Source organism: Chiloscyllium punctatum, chromosome 31 (assembly GCF_047496795.1).
Source record: "Chiloscyllium punctatum isolate Juve2018m chromosome 31, sChiPun1.3, whole genome shotgun sequence".
Taxonomy (NCBI): Eukaryota; Metazoa; Chordata; class Chondrichthyes; order Orectolobiformes; family Hemiscylliidae; genus Chiloscyllium; species Chiloscyllium punctatum.
Window position 1 is genome coordinate 6,525,235 of NC_092769.1, and position 12,953 is coordinate 6,538,187.

Below are 12,953 nucleotides of genomic sequence, written 5' to 3' on the forward strand. Positions count from 1 at the left end.
GCCAACGATCCACGTGCGTGCGACTGTCGAAGTCACAGTGTTTCACGAAAACCTCCTCCCTCAGCCAGGCACTCATCGCCAGCAGGGAAGTCAGGATCAGACGTCCCACCGGCCACTTTAGGCCGAGGACGAACCATGAGATGGGCGGCTGCAGCAGCGGGCGGCTTGCAGCTCCCAGACGCGGTCTGTGCCTCTCAACACTCTCAATCAATCAACCATCGAGTCTGGTCAGCGTTTCGAACTGGCGAGCTCCACGGTGAGGCCAGCAGCTCTCCAGCACCGGACGTCCGCAGCTACCTTCACTCTTTCCACTGCCAGCCAACCGAGAGACGGACCCAATGCGGACGTGCAGAGCTTAGGCAGACCCCATAGGAGGCTCAACATTTCGAGGCAGCTCCTTGTCCCGAAGACGAAGCAGTGCACGTCGCCGTGTAAACCACCGACGGCCATTCTGGGGGACCGGTGACAGCCGTGATGGCCACACTGCCACGACACAGACGGACGCCAGGCCGCGCTCCCCGGCGGGGGGATGGCGTCGAGCCTGAGGAACGGAATGTGCAGGGTGTGGGGAAAGGCAAAGTGCTCTGATGCCGGAGGGCTCCGGAGTCTGAACTTAGGGGGACAAAGCGGACGGGTCCTCTGCGACACCCCAGCCGCGCTCTCGCCAGCCAAGGCGAGTGCGATTGATTGCCAAATTACCCTCAGACAGGCGTGGCCCCAGGAAGAACCCGGGGCCGCAAAGTGCGTTCAAAGTGTCGATGATCAATGTGTCCTGCAATTCACATTAATTCTCGCAGCTAGCTGCGTTCTTCATCGACGCACGAGCCGAGTGATCCACCGTCAATAGTTGTCTGAGTTTGTTTTCGGTCTCTCCCGCGCCAGAGGAAAGCGACCCGGACCGCACACACACTCCCCACCTTAGCAGCAGCCACCTGCACGTCGGCGTGCGCACATAGCAGGGTGGCGTGAAGCTGTGGGGAGCACCAGCCTGGCGCGGCCTGCGGAAACATACATCTAAAGGGAAAAAAAGGGCGCCCAAGAGGCGATGCATGTCAGCACGCACCGCAGTGACGGAGGCAGGATCTCCTCCACCATGTCGCCCGCCGAGTGTCACGAGGCATGCAGCAGCTTTGCCCTAGGAAAAGCAGAGACGGAAACGGGGCCAGCAATCGATTCGGCAGCGTTACTGACGCGTGCACGTGGCGGAGTGTCGGTGAGCGGACTTTTGAGAGGAGTCGGGGGCTGCAATAACCAGAGCTGACGGCGGCCCGGCCCTGCCATTGCCAAGGTAGGCTGGGAAACGCGGCAACGTGGGCTGAGAAAGAGAATAGATGGGGGAACAGAGGGATGGAGAGCAGAGGGTATGGGGGAGAGAGAAAATGCATGGGGAGTCAGAAGTTGGGAAGAGGGACTGGACAGGGATGCAGAGGGTGGGGGTGAGATTAAGAAAGAGAGAGAGAGAATGGACGGTGTGCCGGGGGTGGCGAGGGATTGGACAAGGGTGCCGTGGCTGGCACGGGGGAATGGAGAGGGCGGTGCCATGAATGGCGGGGGAGAATGGATAGAGGTGCTGTGGGTGCTACAGGGGAGGATGGGCAGGTCATGCCGGAGTTGGTGGGGGAGAATGGACAGGGGATGCAGTGTGTGGTGGGGAGAATGCACAGGGGCGCTGTGTGTGGCAAGGACAATGGTCAGGGGATGCTGTGGGTGGCGGGGAGAATGGACTGGGTGCTGTGGGTTGCGGGGAGAATGGACAGGGGGCGCTGTGGGTGGCGAGTAGAATATAAGGGGATGCTATGGGTGGCGGGGAGAATGGACAGTGGCACTGTGGTTGGTAGGGGTTAAGTCCAGAGGCACTGTGGTGGTGGAGGAACGGACAGGTGATGCTGTGGGGATGTTTGGGTCTTGGAGGGAGATTGTGTTGGTGAAAGCATCCCACTCACTCACAGCATCCCTTTCTCTGCACACATGCGGTGCACATTTTTGTGAGTCTGGATGGGATGCTGTTTGGAGGGTCAGTGTTGACTCTATGGACCAAATCGCCTGCTCCCACACTGTAGGGATTCTATGATTAGGAGAGTTGTCAAACCAACAACTTCTAATTGGTGAAATAAAAGACCAGGAGAAAATCTTGAAGCAGATTTCCATTTATTCACTCAAATTGCCCTTTCAATTTAATTCCTTGAATTTAATGTGGTCCGTTGTAGTTTAATTATGATCCATGAAAAGCAATATCCAGTCACATCTGAGGGAAGAACCAATTCAATTGACTGAACAAGTGTAACAACACTTCTGTATGCACTTTAGATGTGACATCCTCTCCCTCTCTCTCTCTGTTGACCCAACGGGATGACCAGGGCTAGAATTACCACTTTCAAAATATAATTGCTGATCTACTGTTTGCTTCTGCTGCTTAACATAAGGATTTAAAAGCTGCTAGCCTGATCTCACAGAAAGCACAAAAACAGACTGTTCACTTGCGGCTGCGCAGAGATAAAATTTCATTTAGAATAGATCACAAAATCACAACAGGTGGCAATCCCAAAACTCTGTGTTACACATGGAGGGAGGGGAGGGGAAGTAAAGTGTGTTACTCTCAGATGTTAGAGGGCAGGACAAAGTTTCAGCCAGTGGGAAGTTAAAATTAAACCCTGTGCTGTTTTCTGTTATAAAAACTCAAACCACATGGATTTGGTTTGAAGGAAAATGAAGGAAAGGCAGCTTGAAAAGTTTCTAAGCCCCCACAACACGCACACACAATTCCCTTTGCTTAGCTGGACACAGTGCTTCCCCCCTCTGTTTAGGAGTAAACTCTGGAAAGGTGGTGGTATTGATAGTGAGGAGGATGGTCTCCGGCCACAGTTTGATACGAATCAGCTGGTAAATGGGGCAGAGAGATGGCATTTAATCACCAGGCATTCTGGGAAATGTAATAATGGAGGAAAGTAATCAATAAATGGTAAATCCCTACAGAGTGCCGAGGAACAAAGGAACCTTGCTGTCCAAGTCCAGAGATCCCCGAAGGTATCAGTACAGATAAAACTAGGGAATGAGAAACCCAGAGCATTGAAGTTCTGCTTTGTCTTTGTAGCTTCTGATTTGTCATGAGCCTTCAGCAGAGGCTCTCTCCTCCTGACATTGTTAGACCATGCCTGCTGCAACTTCCCTTTTCCATTTCTCCAGCCCTGAGCACACCGGTTCCCAAATCCTGGCGCCAGTCAGACACTGATGCAATCTTGTCTTCTACTGCCAACTGCAGAGAATGGTGACAATCCCTGCCACTATTCTCTCCCTGACCACCGCTGTCCCCTCCCCAACATTGTTTTTACTCCCACCACGCAGCCAGTTAGCTCCTCACTCATGCAGACCTCTCTCAGATCGCCTTTATCTGTCTGACCTGTGCTGACACCCTCCTGACCCTGTCCACTGACCCAGTCAGAAGGCTTTGTCTGTAGAGGAATAACCATCTCCCAGAATAAAGTGTCCAGTTAACTTTCCCCTTTTCCCCCAATGTGTCTGCAGCCCGGCTTCCAGCTGCATCTTTCTGAGCCGATGGTCCTCCAGCCTGTGTTTGCCCTGGATCACAGCATCCAGAGCATCTCAACTTCTATAAATCGAAAGACAAGCCCAACCCTTGGAAGAGAAAGTGGAGAAACAGAACAGACATGAACGTAAAATCATTGTCGTGCGATCACTTCCCTTAAGCATGAATGGAGGCTGATATCTGTCGGTGGGCTCGTGGTGCAACAGTAGCGCGTCTGACTCCAGATTAGACGTTTGCGCATTCAAATCACGTCAGGCTCACTATAATCAACTTCTTACATTTCAAATTCAGAAAGGAGTAAGTTTTTTCCGTATATCGGTCGTGTCAAATCTTCTTTGTGGAAACTTTCGATCACACGTGAATCTTTGCTGTCAGTTTGATTTGTGAACACTGTGTCAGGGAGGTGGTGTGCCCATTGTTTGGGTAAATGCTCAGCTCCCCGCAATGTGAGATGTAAAATAAGGAAACTGATGAAATCTGCATGGATACCATGTGGTTGGAGGGTCCTAAAGCAGAAGTTGAGGTGTTTTCCAACAAGTGTCGGGTAGCAAAAATTTGGCGGTGGAGGAGGCCCAGAACTTGCATGTCCTTGGTGGAATGGGAGGGGGAGTTAAAGTGTTCCGCCACAGGGCGGTGTGTCGTTTAGATTTAGAGTCCCAGAGTTGTTCCCTGAAATGTTCCGCTAGTTGGCGTCCAGTTTCCCCAATGTGGATGAGACCATATTGCGAGCAATGAACATAATCTTATAAATAGATTGCATAAATCTGAGCCTGCCAGAGTTATTTTCTTTAATTAAATTAAAGATTTTTTTATTCAATTGGATGACTGCATGAAACGGTTTGTTGGTCAGATTTGAATCATCACACCCAAATGAGACGATGCCATGAATATCAGTGAACTGCTCTTTTTGTTAAAAACCACACGTTCTTGATTTATTTTCACAACTTACTGGTATTCACACCTGCACATTCAATGTCAAACTCTGACATCAGAAATTAAATTACAACATTAATTTTGACTTACAATATTCGAACAAACAAATTAATGGCACACAATGAATAAACACCAAGTCTGATTAATATGAAATTAAATTTGACAAAAAAAAATCAAGATGGGAGATAAGAAATGGGGTAAGGGCAGAGGGCAAGAAATGCCCTCATAGAAAGTGCTCCTCCAGAGAGTGCTTTTTACCATCCACCACTGCTCAATATGAACACTCTGACATGATCCTCCGGTTTTCATGTAAACTATAGCCCCATACAGTAGGTACCATTCAAGTGAGTTAAAAATACAAGCCTTGAGCAAATCCAGCTTCCAGCCTTACCCCCACCCCCCGGCTTATTGGGGCTGTGACCTTCCTCCAGCTCCGGGGGGTTATTGAACTCCTGCGCTCCAGCGACCACGCCTCCACTGACGGAGCTTTGGGAAGCAGATGCAAAGGCAAGATACAGAACAGAAAACCTTTGTATATGAAAATAGCTTACAGAGACATTGAGCAATAGCATGACATGGAATAAACCCATCGACCTCTGGGTTATCTACCCAGTACACTCATGCAGCACTACTCTAATTCTGTGCTCCCAGCAGCTGGATCGTGGATCAGTTTAAAGTAGGTCCTATATCTCTGATTACATCGGTACACAAGACAGTGAAGAAAGGTTTCAGCACACTGGCCTTCATCAGTTAGGGAATTGAGTATAGATGTTGACAAGTTATGCTGTAATTATACAGGACGTTGATGAGGTTGCACCTGGAATATTGTGATCAGTTTTGGTCCCCTTGGTGTTCTAACTTCTGACTTCTTCAACTCTGGGTTTGTGTTGAAATTGATGGGATATTTTGTCCAACTCAGCATGTTTAAACAGTATCTCTCAGAGGGATTCATCTGAAACTTTTCAGGAGGTGAGCCCAACAGGATTGAACTATTCAAAGTTACTTGGATTCTATTTTGAACTTACATCAGGACCAGTAGTTAGAGACACATACAGCATGGAAACAGACCCTTCGGTCCAACTTGTCCATGCTGACCTGATATCCCATATTAATCTACTCCCATTTGACGGATTAATCTCCTCCCATTTGACAGCACCTGACCGATATACTCTGGCAGCTAATTTCATATATGTACCACCCTCTGATTGAAGAAGTTGTCCCTTTAATATATTTCACCACTTACCCAAAACTTATGCCTTCTAGTTGTGGACTCCCCCACCCCAAGGAAATGACATTGTCTATTACACTGTCCATGCCCCTCATGATTTTATAACCGCTATTAGGTCCCTTCTCTGCCTCCGATGCTCCAGTGAAAACAGCCCCACGCTATTCAGCCTGTCCCTGTAGCTCAAAACCTCCAACCCCCAGCAACATTCCTGTAAATCGTTTCTCACAGAGAAGTCAACGTTTCAGTCCTGAAGAAGGGTTAATACCCAAAACGCTGACTATTCCACATCCTGGTGCTGCCTGGCTTGCTGTATTCTCCCAATCTCATGCTTGCCAACTTCGGGTTGCAATATGTAGTGGCTCAGTGATTACCACTGCAGCCTCACAGCGCCAGGGACCCAGGTTTGATTCCAGTCTTGGGTGGCTGTCTGTGAGGAATTTGCACTTTCTCCCAACATCTGAGTGAGTTTTCTCTGGGTGGTCCTGTTTTCTTCCATAAACCTAGGATGTGCAGGTCATGTGGATTGGCCATGCTTAATTGCCCATAGAGTTGCGGATATTAGTCAGAGGGAAATGTGTCTGGAATGGGTTCCTCTTCGGGGGGTCGGTGTTGACTTTTTGGGACGAATGGCCTGTTTCCGCACTGTAGCTAATCTCATCCAATACTTTTGTTACTAACGAATGGCAGAGTAGGCCAAATGGACTAACTTCTGCTCCGATGGTCTTGCAGTCTTAGGTTTCTCTGGATCATTTAATTGGCAATGTGCAGTCCCGGGCTCAATGAGCTGCAATGTCCACTGAAGACAAAGCTCATAGAATCATAGAGCTCCCACAATGTGGAAACAGGTCCTTCAGCCGAACAGATCTGCACTGATCTTCCGAAGACGAACCCACTCAGATCCATTTTCCTACGCTCCATAAATTGCACACAGAGCCCCAAGGGTGGAATTATTCCTGGGTTCCTGGTGCCATGAGGCAGCAGTGCTAAGCCTGAGCCACCATGGGGTTGTTTTTGAAGGGTGTAGGGGAGGCAATTGCAGTCCAGCAGAAAACAAAAACAGCCCACCTACTCTCCCACTGCACCCACTGTCAGAACTGGCAGGAGGTTCAGTCCTGGGAGGTGACTGATCATCACTGGTCGGATCTGATTGCTGGGAGCGCTGGTGCCCCCGCTGGTGCTTCCGCAAGTTGTAGGAATACATGAACCTCTTCCCACACTCGGGCCAGCTAGAGGGCATCTCCCCGGTATGGGCACATTGGTGTTTCAGTAGGGCAGAGGAATTGCTGAAGGCCTTCCTGCACATAGGGCAACTGAACAACCTCGCACCCATGCGGACACACCAATGGGCCAGTACATCGGAGGAAAGAGCAACGCCCTTCCTGCAGTTGGGGCAGAAGAACGGCCTCTCAGTGTGGACCCACTGGTGTCTCAGCAGGTGGCAAGAACTGCTGAAGGCCATCTCGCTCTTGGGGCCTGAGAACAGCCTTCCCTGGTGTGGACCAACTGGTGCTTCAGCAGGGCAGGGGAATCACTGAAGGCCTTCCTACACTCAGGGGAACAGAAGAGCCTCTTCCCCTCTGTGGGCCCATTGGTGCTTCAGACCCCTTTCAAATTTCACAATATCCTTCTGATAGGAGGGAGACCAGAATTGCACGCAATATTCCAAAAGTGGTCTAACCAATGTCCTGTACAGCCACAACATAACTTCCCAACTCCAATACTCAGTCAGAGGATTGCGAAAGCTTTCAAAACCCACAAAAAACAAACAGGAAAGAATGGAGGGACAAACCAGCTTTTTGAGAGTGAGCTTGGAAGCATCACTGAGAAATCAGCGGAATGAGTTTATTGGGGACACGTTCTCCTTAAATACACTATATACGTATTCCTCTTGTGCTCTTCGTAGTTTCTCTGTGCTGCAGTGTGTCGTGGCTCGTTGAAATAATGTCCTGATGCAGCTTTGTTTGTGGGTGTTGGGATGATTGCTTTTGTGGTTAAGTATTTGGTTTGTGTGTGTTGTTTTTCTGTAGATGCTAGTTTGAAGTTCCCCATTGACTGTTCGCTCTACTGTGACATCTAAGAATGGCAGTTTATTGTTGTTCTCCTCCTTTTCAAACCAGGAGCCCCCCTCAGGCCATAGTCTCACTACCTGGAACACCAATATACAGACGAGTCAAAGGCCTACACTGAGGAATAAAACACCAAGTCGCAGATTCATGCCACTCCATTTACTCCATCTAAGAATTCCTGAACACCAAAGACACTAAGATTGAAGAGAATGGAATAATGTTGTCCTTTGACATAATAGCCCTGTTCACATCCATTAACATCAACGTGGCCAAAGAAAACTGAAGACACTACTCGAAGAACCAACTTCATCAGCAAAGATAACACTGTCAACCTCGTGGTTACCTCCCACTTTATATACAGTAACAAGCCCTACAAACAAATCAACGAAATACCCATGAAACACTTCTGTCATCAAAAAATGAAACAAATTAGAGGAAACCTACAACACCATCAACAATCTCCTTACTGGCATAAAATTCACAAAAGAGGAGAACAACAACAAAGTGCCATTTCTGGATGTCACAGCAGAGCGAACAGTCAATGGGAAATTCAAAACAGCCTCTGCAGGAAAGCAACACATGCGAACCAAGTACTTAGCTACAGAAGTAATTATCCCTACACATAAAAACAAATTTGAACGAGGACACTATTTCAACGAGCCACTACACACTGCAGCAGCGAGTAACTACGAAGACCAATAAGTAACTGTTCAGCGCATTTAAGGAGAATGGGTAGCCAAAAAGCACACTGAAAATTACTTCCCTTACCGGGAATTGAACCCGGGCCGCAGCGGTAAAAGCGCTGAATCCCAACCACTAGACCACCAGAGAGATATAGATGAAGCTTGACAGCTCTGCTGAAAATTTCTTCCCTGCCCGGAAATCGAACGCAGGTCACGGAAGTTAGAAGGCGAACACCAATGTCATTTCTTGTATCCATTGCTCTCGATGCGGTCTCCACTACATTGGGGAGACTGGACCTCCTCGCAGAGTCAAGTCACAGCGCTTGAGGGAACATCTCCAGAACACCCGCAACAATCAAACCCATCGCCCTGTGGCCCAACATTTCAACCTCCCCTCCCACTCTGCCAGGGACATGCAGGAACTGGGCATCCTCCATCGCCGCTCCCTCCCCACCCGATGCCTGGAGGAAGAACGCCCCAACTTCTGCCTCGGATACATTCAACCCCAGGTCATCAATGTGGACTGCACCAGTTTCCTCATTTCCCCTCCCCCCACCTTACCTCAGTTCCAACCTTCCAGCTGAGCGCTGTCCTCAGGACCTGTCTTACCTGCCAATCTCCCTTCCCACCTATCCACTTCACCTTCCTCTCTGATCTGTCAACTCCGTCCCCACCCCCATTCATCCATTGTACTCTTTGCTACCTTTGGCCCAGCACCCCCCAATTTATCTCGCCACCCCTGGAAGCGTCCTGCCTCTATTCCTGATGAAGGGCTTTTGCCCGAAACGTCGATTTTCCTGCTCCTCGGAAGCTGTCTGACCTGCTGTGCTTTTCCCCCACCACTCTGATCTAATCTCTGGTTTCCAGCCTCTACTGTCCTCCCTTTTGCCTACCCAATAAACCCAGTGTGCCGATTTCACATCAACAAACTGACACAAGTAGACTCAACGTCTACAGAAACCCTAGCACATTACTTTACATTAACGACATCTGGGAAATGATGTCCAGACAACTCAACCCTCTCCGCATCATGGTAGTCCAAAAACCTACCAACACACTTAAACAGCGGCTAATGAACCTGAAATACCCGATACAAACAACCAGCAAACGAATGTTATTTACAAAATACAGTACAAGGAAAAAAATACATGAACTCTGCCTCACAGTTTTCTGTGGCAAGAAATGCTGGGACGAGATAAGGAAGATTTGTTTTGAGCCAAAACGAATCGGCACTGACTGGACAGCCATTTAAAATCAACGCAGTCTGTCCAGGATTGAAGACCCGAAGGGATGAACAGTTTCTAATTAATGAAGATTTACAAAGCTGAGACTGGGTTTTGGTGTTTTTTCCCTTTCCACTCCCAGGAGCCACAGTTGTTGGGGCGGTGAGTTGGGGAAAGTGAAATGTGCCCGTGAGCAGCGTGTGGGGCTATTTCAGCTTCCTCTCCTCTGACAGCGCTACTTGACTCTGATGTTCTCAGGGACATTTCCTGACGTGAGACAGTGAAAAGAGTCTCGTTCCTGCAGATCAGTAATTCAAACCGTATGCCGGCTTCAGGACAATGAGAAAGATTACTTGGGGTGTGTGAAGAAGCTGTGAGCTGCATTTCAAACAGGTAGGTGGAGTCTGATGCGTTATCCATTGCGCCCCTGGCACTGTGCGTACCTCATGCCGCCATGGTGCAGAGTTTTTCCAGGAGTTTCGCTTTCTGTGTCGGATCATCAGCATCCGCAGTCCTTTACGTTAGAAATTCAATCAATTCAGAAACCCCTTTGTGCTGCCTCAGTGGAAAAGATTTCCGTTTGGTAAACATTTTCCTGAAACCATTAAAAACGTGCACTTTCGCAGCCAAGAAAGCGGTGGGAGCGAGAACAAGAAACACTCTGTCCCAGGGTGGTCTCGAGCCACCAACTTTTCGGGTAAAAACCGAACGCGCTGACGAATTGCGCCACACAGACAGGTCGCAGCGCCGCCCGCACAGTGTCTTTGAGGAACCTACTATTCAATTCAGAATTCAACCCGCCCCGCCCAAAATTACCATTGTCTTCTATCAGTTTTACTTTTCCATAGTAAAGACTTGGACATTCATTAGGGAGACATGGGGACAGTCTGATCCCACAATCTGCAGGCACATCCATGTCACGAGGAACGAGCTCTCCTACACCGGGACCATCACCCTCCGAGCCTTTCAGTGTTTTGCCTCTTCCCGAATTTTCTCATTGGCCCCGAGTCGAGAATGGGTTCGAATTCCTGATGTGTAGAGAATTCTTTCAATGTCTCGGGTTAGTTCATGTCCCGAGAATATCAGAGTCAATCTCCCGGCCTCTTAAACAAGCGGACGGTATCTGGACTATCTCTGCTCGGTCAGACAGTTCATCCTTCCTTCTCCTCTAATTCCATTTCCCAAAGAGTTTCTAAAGATTCACAAAGCTGGAGACTGGGATTTCTGTTTTACTTCCTGAACATTTTCCACTTGCTAACTGAAAATATTTTGCCAAAACCTCTTCCCCATTGTAACACTTGCATCATGTCCAGGGATGAGCAAATTCCATTTTGTGGAGACATTCCCAAGTTTGGGAATGTTCTCTTTGGAGCAAAGAAGGTTAACTGGAGATTTCCAGGGGTTTTTGTCAATGATGGGAGAAGACGTGGTGTGAATGGACAGGTTAATGATCAGAAGACCCTATTGCCATTGCCTGGGGTCAATTACCAGAGGACAGGGATTGAAGTTCTTTAATGGAAAGCAGCATTTGTCTCGAACAAACACAGCGAATACTGCAGAAAGCCAACGGGTCGAGCAGCATCTGTGGAAGGGTAAACAGAAACGACGTTTTGAGTGTGCAACGGTTTTTGTTCAGAACTCAATCTTTTGCCTCTTCCCGAAGTTGGTCAAGGTCTGTGTTTCAATTGGCAAACACATGGCAAGTGCAGTGCCGCAATGTGAAGTTATAGCCTTTGCTGTTTTTTTTTAAAAGAAGCAGTCCAATGTTTAAATGGTGATATATTGGAATGTGGAGAAAGTGAGTACAAGAGGTGAAAGTCGAAAAATGTGGCACTGGAAAAGCACAACAGGTCAGGCAGCATCTGAGAAGCAGGACAGGGAACGTTTCGGGCATAAGCCCTTCATCAGGAATGATGTATGGATGTACAGAGGGGTCTCAGAGTCCCTCCACACCAGTCAATGCCAGTTGCCGGGAAGATGCAGCAGGCAATGAGCGAGGTAATATTACGAAGACGAATTGAGTTCAGAAGTGGGGTCATTGAACATATTCAAGGCTACGTTCATCTGAGTTTTGAGCAACAAAGAAGTGGATGGTTATGGGGGGAGGTAAGAAAATGGTTTTAAGACCAGTACAGGTCAGTCACACAGTCTGACAGCACTCAACAGACCCTTCATCCAACTAGTCCATGCTGAGAATGTTCTCAAACTAAACTCGGCCCACCTACCAGTGTTTGGCCCATAAACCTTCGAAACTTTCGTATTCATCTACTTATCCAAATGTCTTTTAAACGTTGTAACTGTACATGTATAAAATCATGAGGAGCATGGATAGGATTAATAGACAAAGTCATTTCGGACAGTGGGTGAGTCCAGATCGAGAGGGCATGGATTTCACGTTCGAGGGGAAAGATACAAAAGAAATCTGCGGGCAACGTTTTCACGCAGAGGATGGTACGTTTATTGAATGATCTGCCAGAGGAAGTGGTGAAGGCTAGTACGATTGCAACATTTAAAAGGCATTTGGGTAGGTGTATGAATAGGAAGGGTTTGGAGGCATATGGGGCCGTGTGCTGTCAGGTGGGACGAGATTGTTTTGGGATGGCTGGTCGGCATGGACAAGTTGGACCAAACAGTCTGTTTCTGTGCTGTACATCTCTATCTCAATGTCAAACATACTCACTCACCTGGCCTCCACAGCTTTCTATGACAATGAATTCCATAGATTCACCACTCTCTGGCTAAAGAAATTTGTCCTAATCTCCATTCTCACTTTATGCTTAGGCTATGCCCATGGGTATTAGTTTCTCCTCCCAATGAATCACCTACCCAATGTCCACTCTGTCCAGGCCGTTCAATGTTCTGTACGTTTCACTTAGATCCCCCTTGAATGTGAGCCTGTTAATCAGCATGAACCAAACCCTTCAGGATGAGGACTTCCGTGATTAGATCCAACAACGTGAGAATGGAGGGTGAGAGTGTGGTGTGGAGATTTTCAGCTTTTAGGGAATAAGGTAGGAAAGAAAGTTTAATGTAAATTATAATTGATCAGATGAGCCGATGGGCCAAGGAGTAGTGGATGGAGTTTAATTTAGACAACGATTAGCTGTTGCATTTTGATGAGGCAACTCAGGGCAGGACCATTGTGATTAATGGTAAATTAATGGAATTCTGTGCTCAAGGAAGCAGTAGAGGCAGCTTCATTAAGACACTGTTGGATGGGTTTTTTGCGTGGTAAGGGAATTAAGAGAAGTTGGGATAATGGATTTCGGAGGAGCT

The 12,953-nt window shown here is 48.1% G+C and overlaps 1 non-coding gene across 1 annotated transcript; it reads right to left on the minus strand.

Annotated features, from left to right (window-relative positions):
* Positions 1–695: 695 nt before the first annotated feature.
* LOC140457237 (5.8S ribosomal RNA) lies at positions 696–849 on the minus strand. The gene has a single exon (XR_011953341.1). It is a non-coding gene; the product is annotated as a 5.8S ribosomal RNA (ribosomal RNA).
* Between the last annotated feature and the right edge of the window lie 12,104 nt (positions 850–12,953).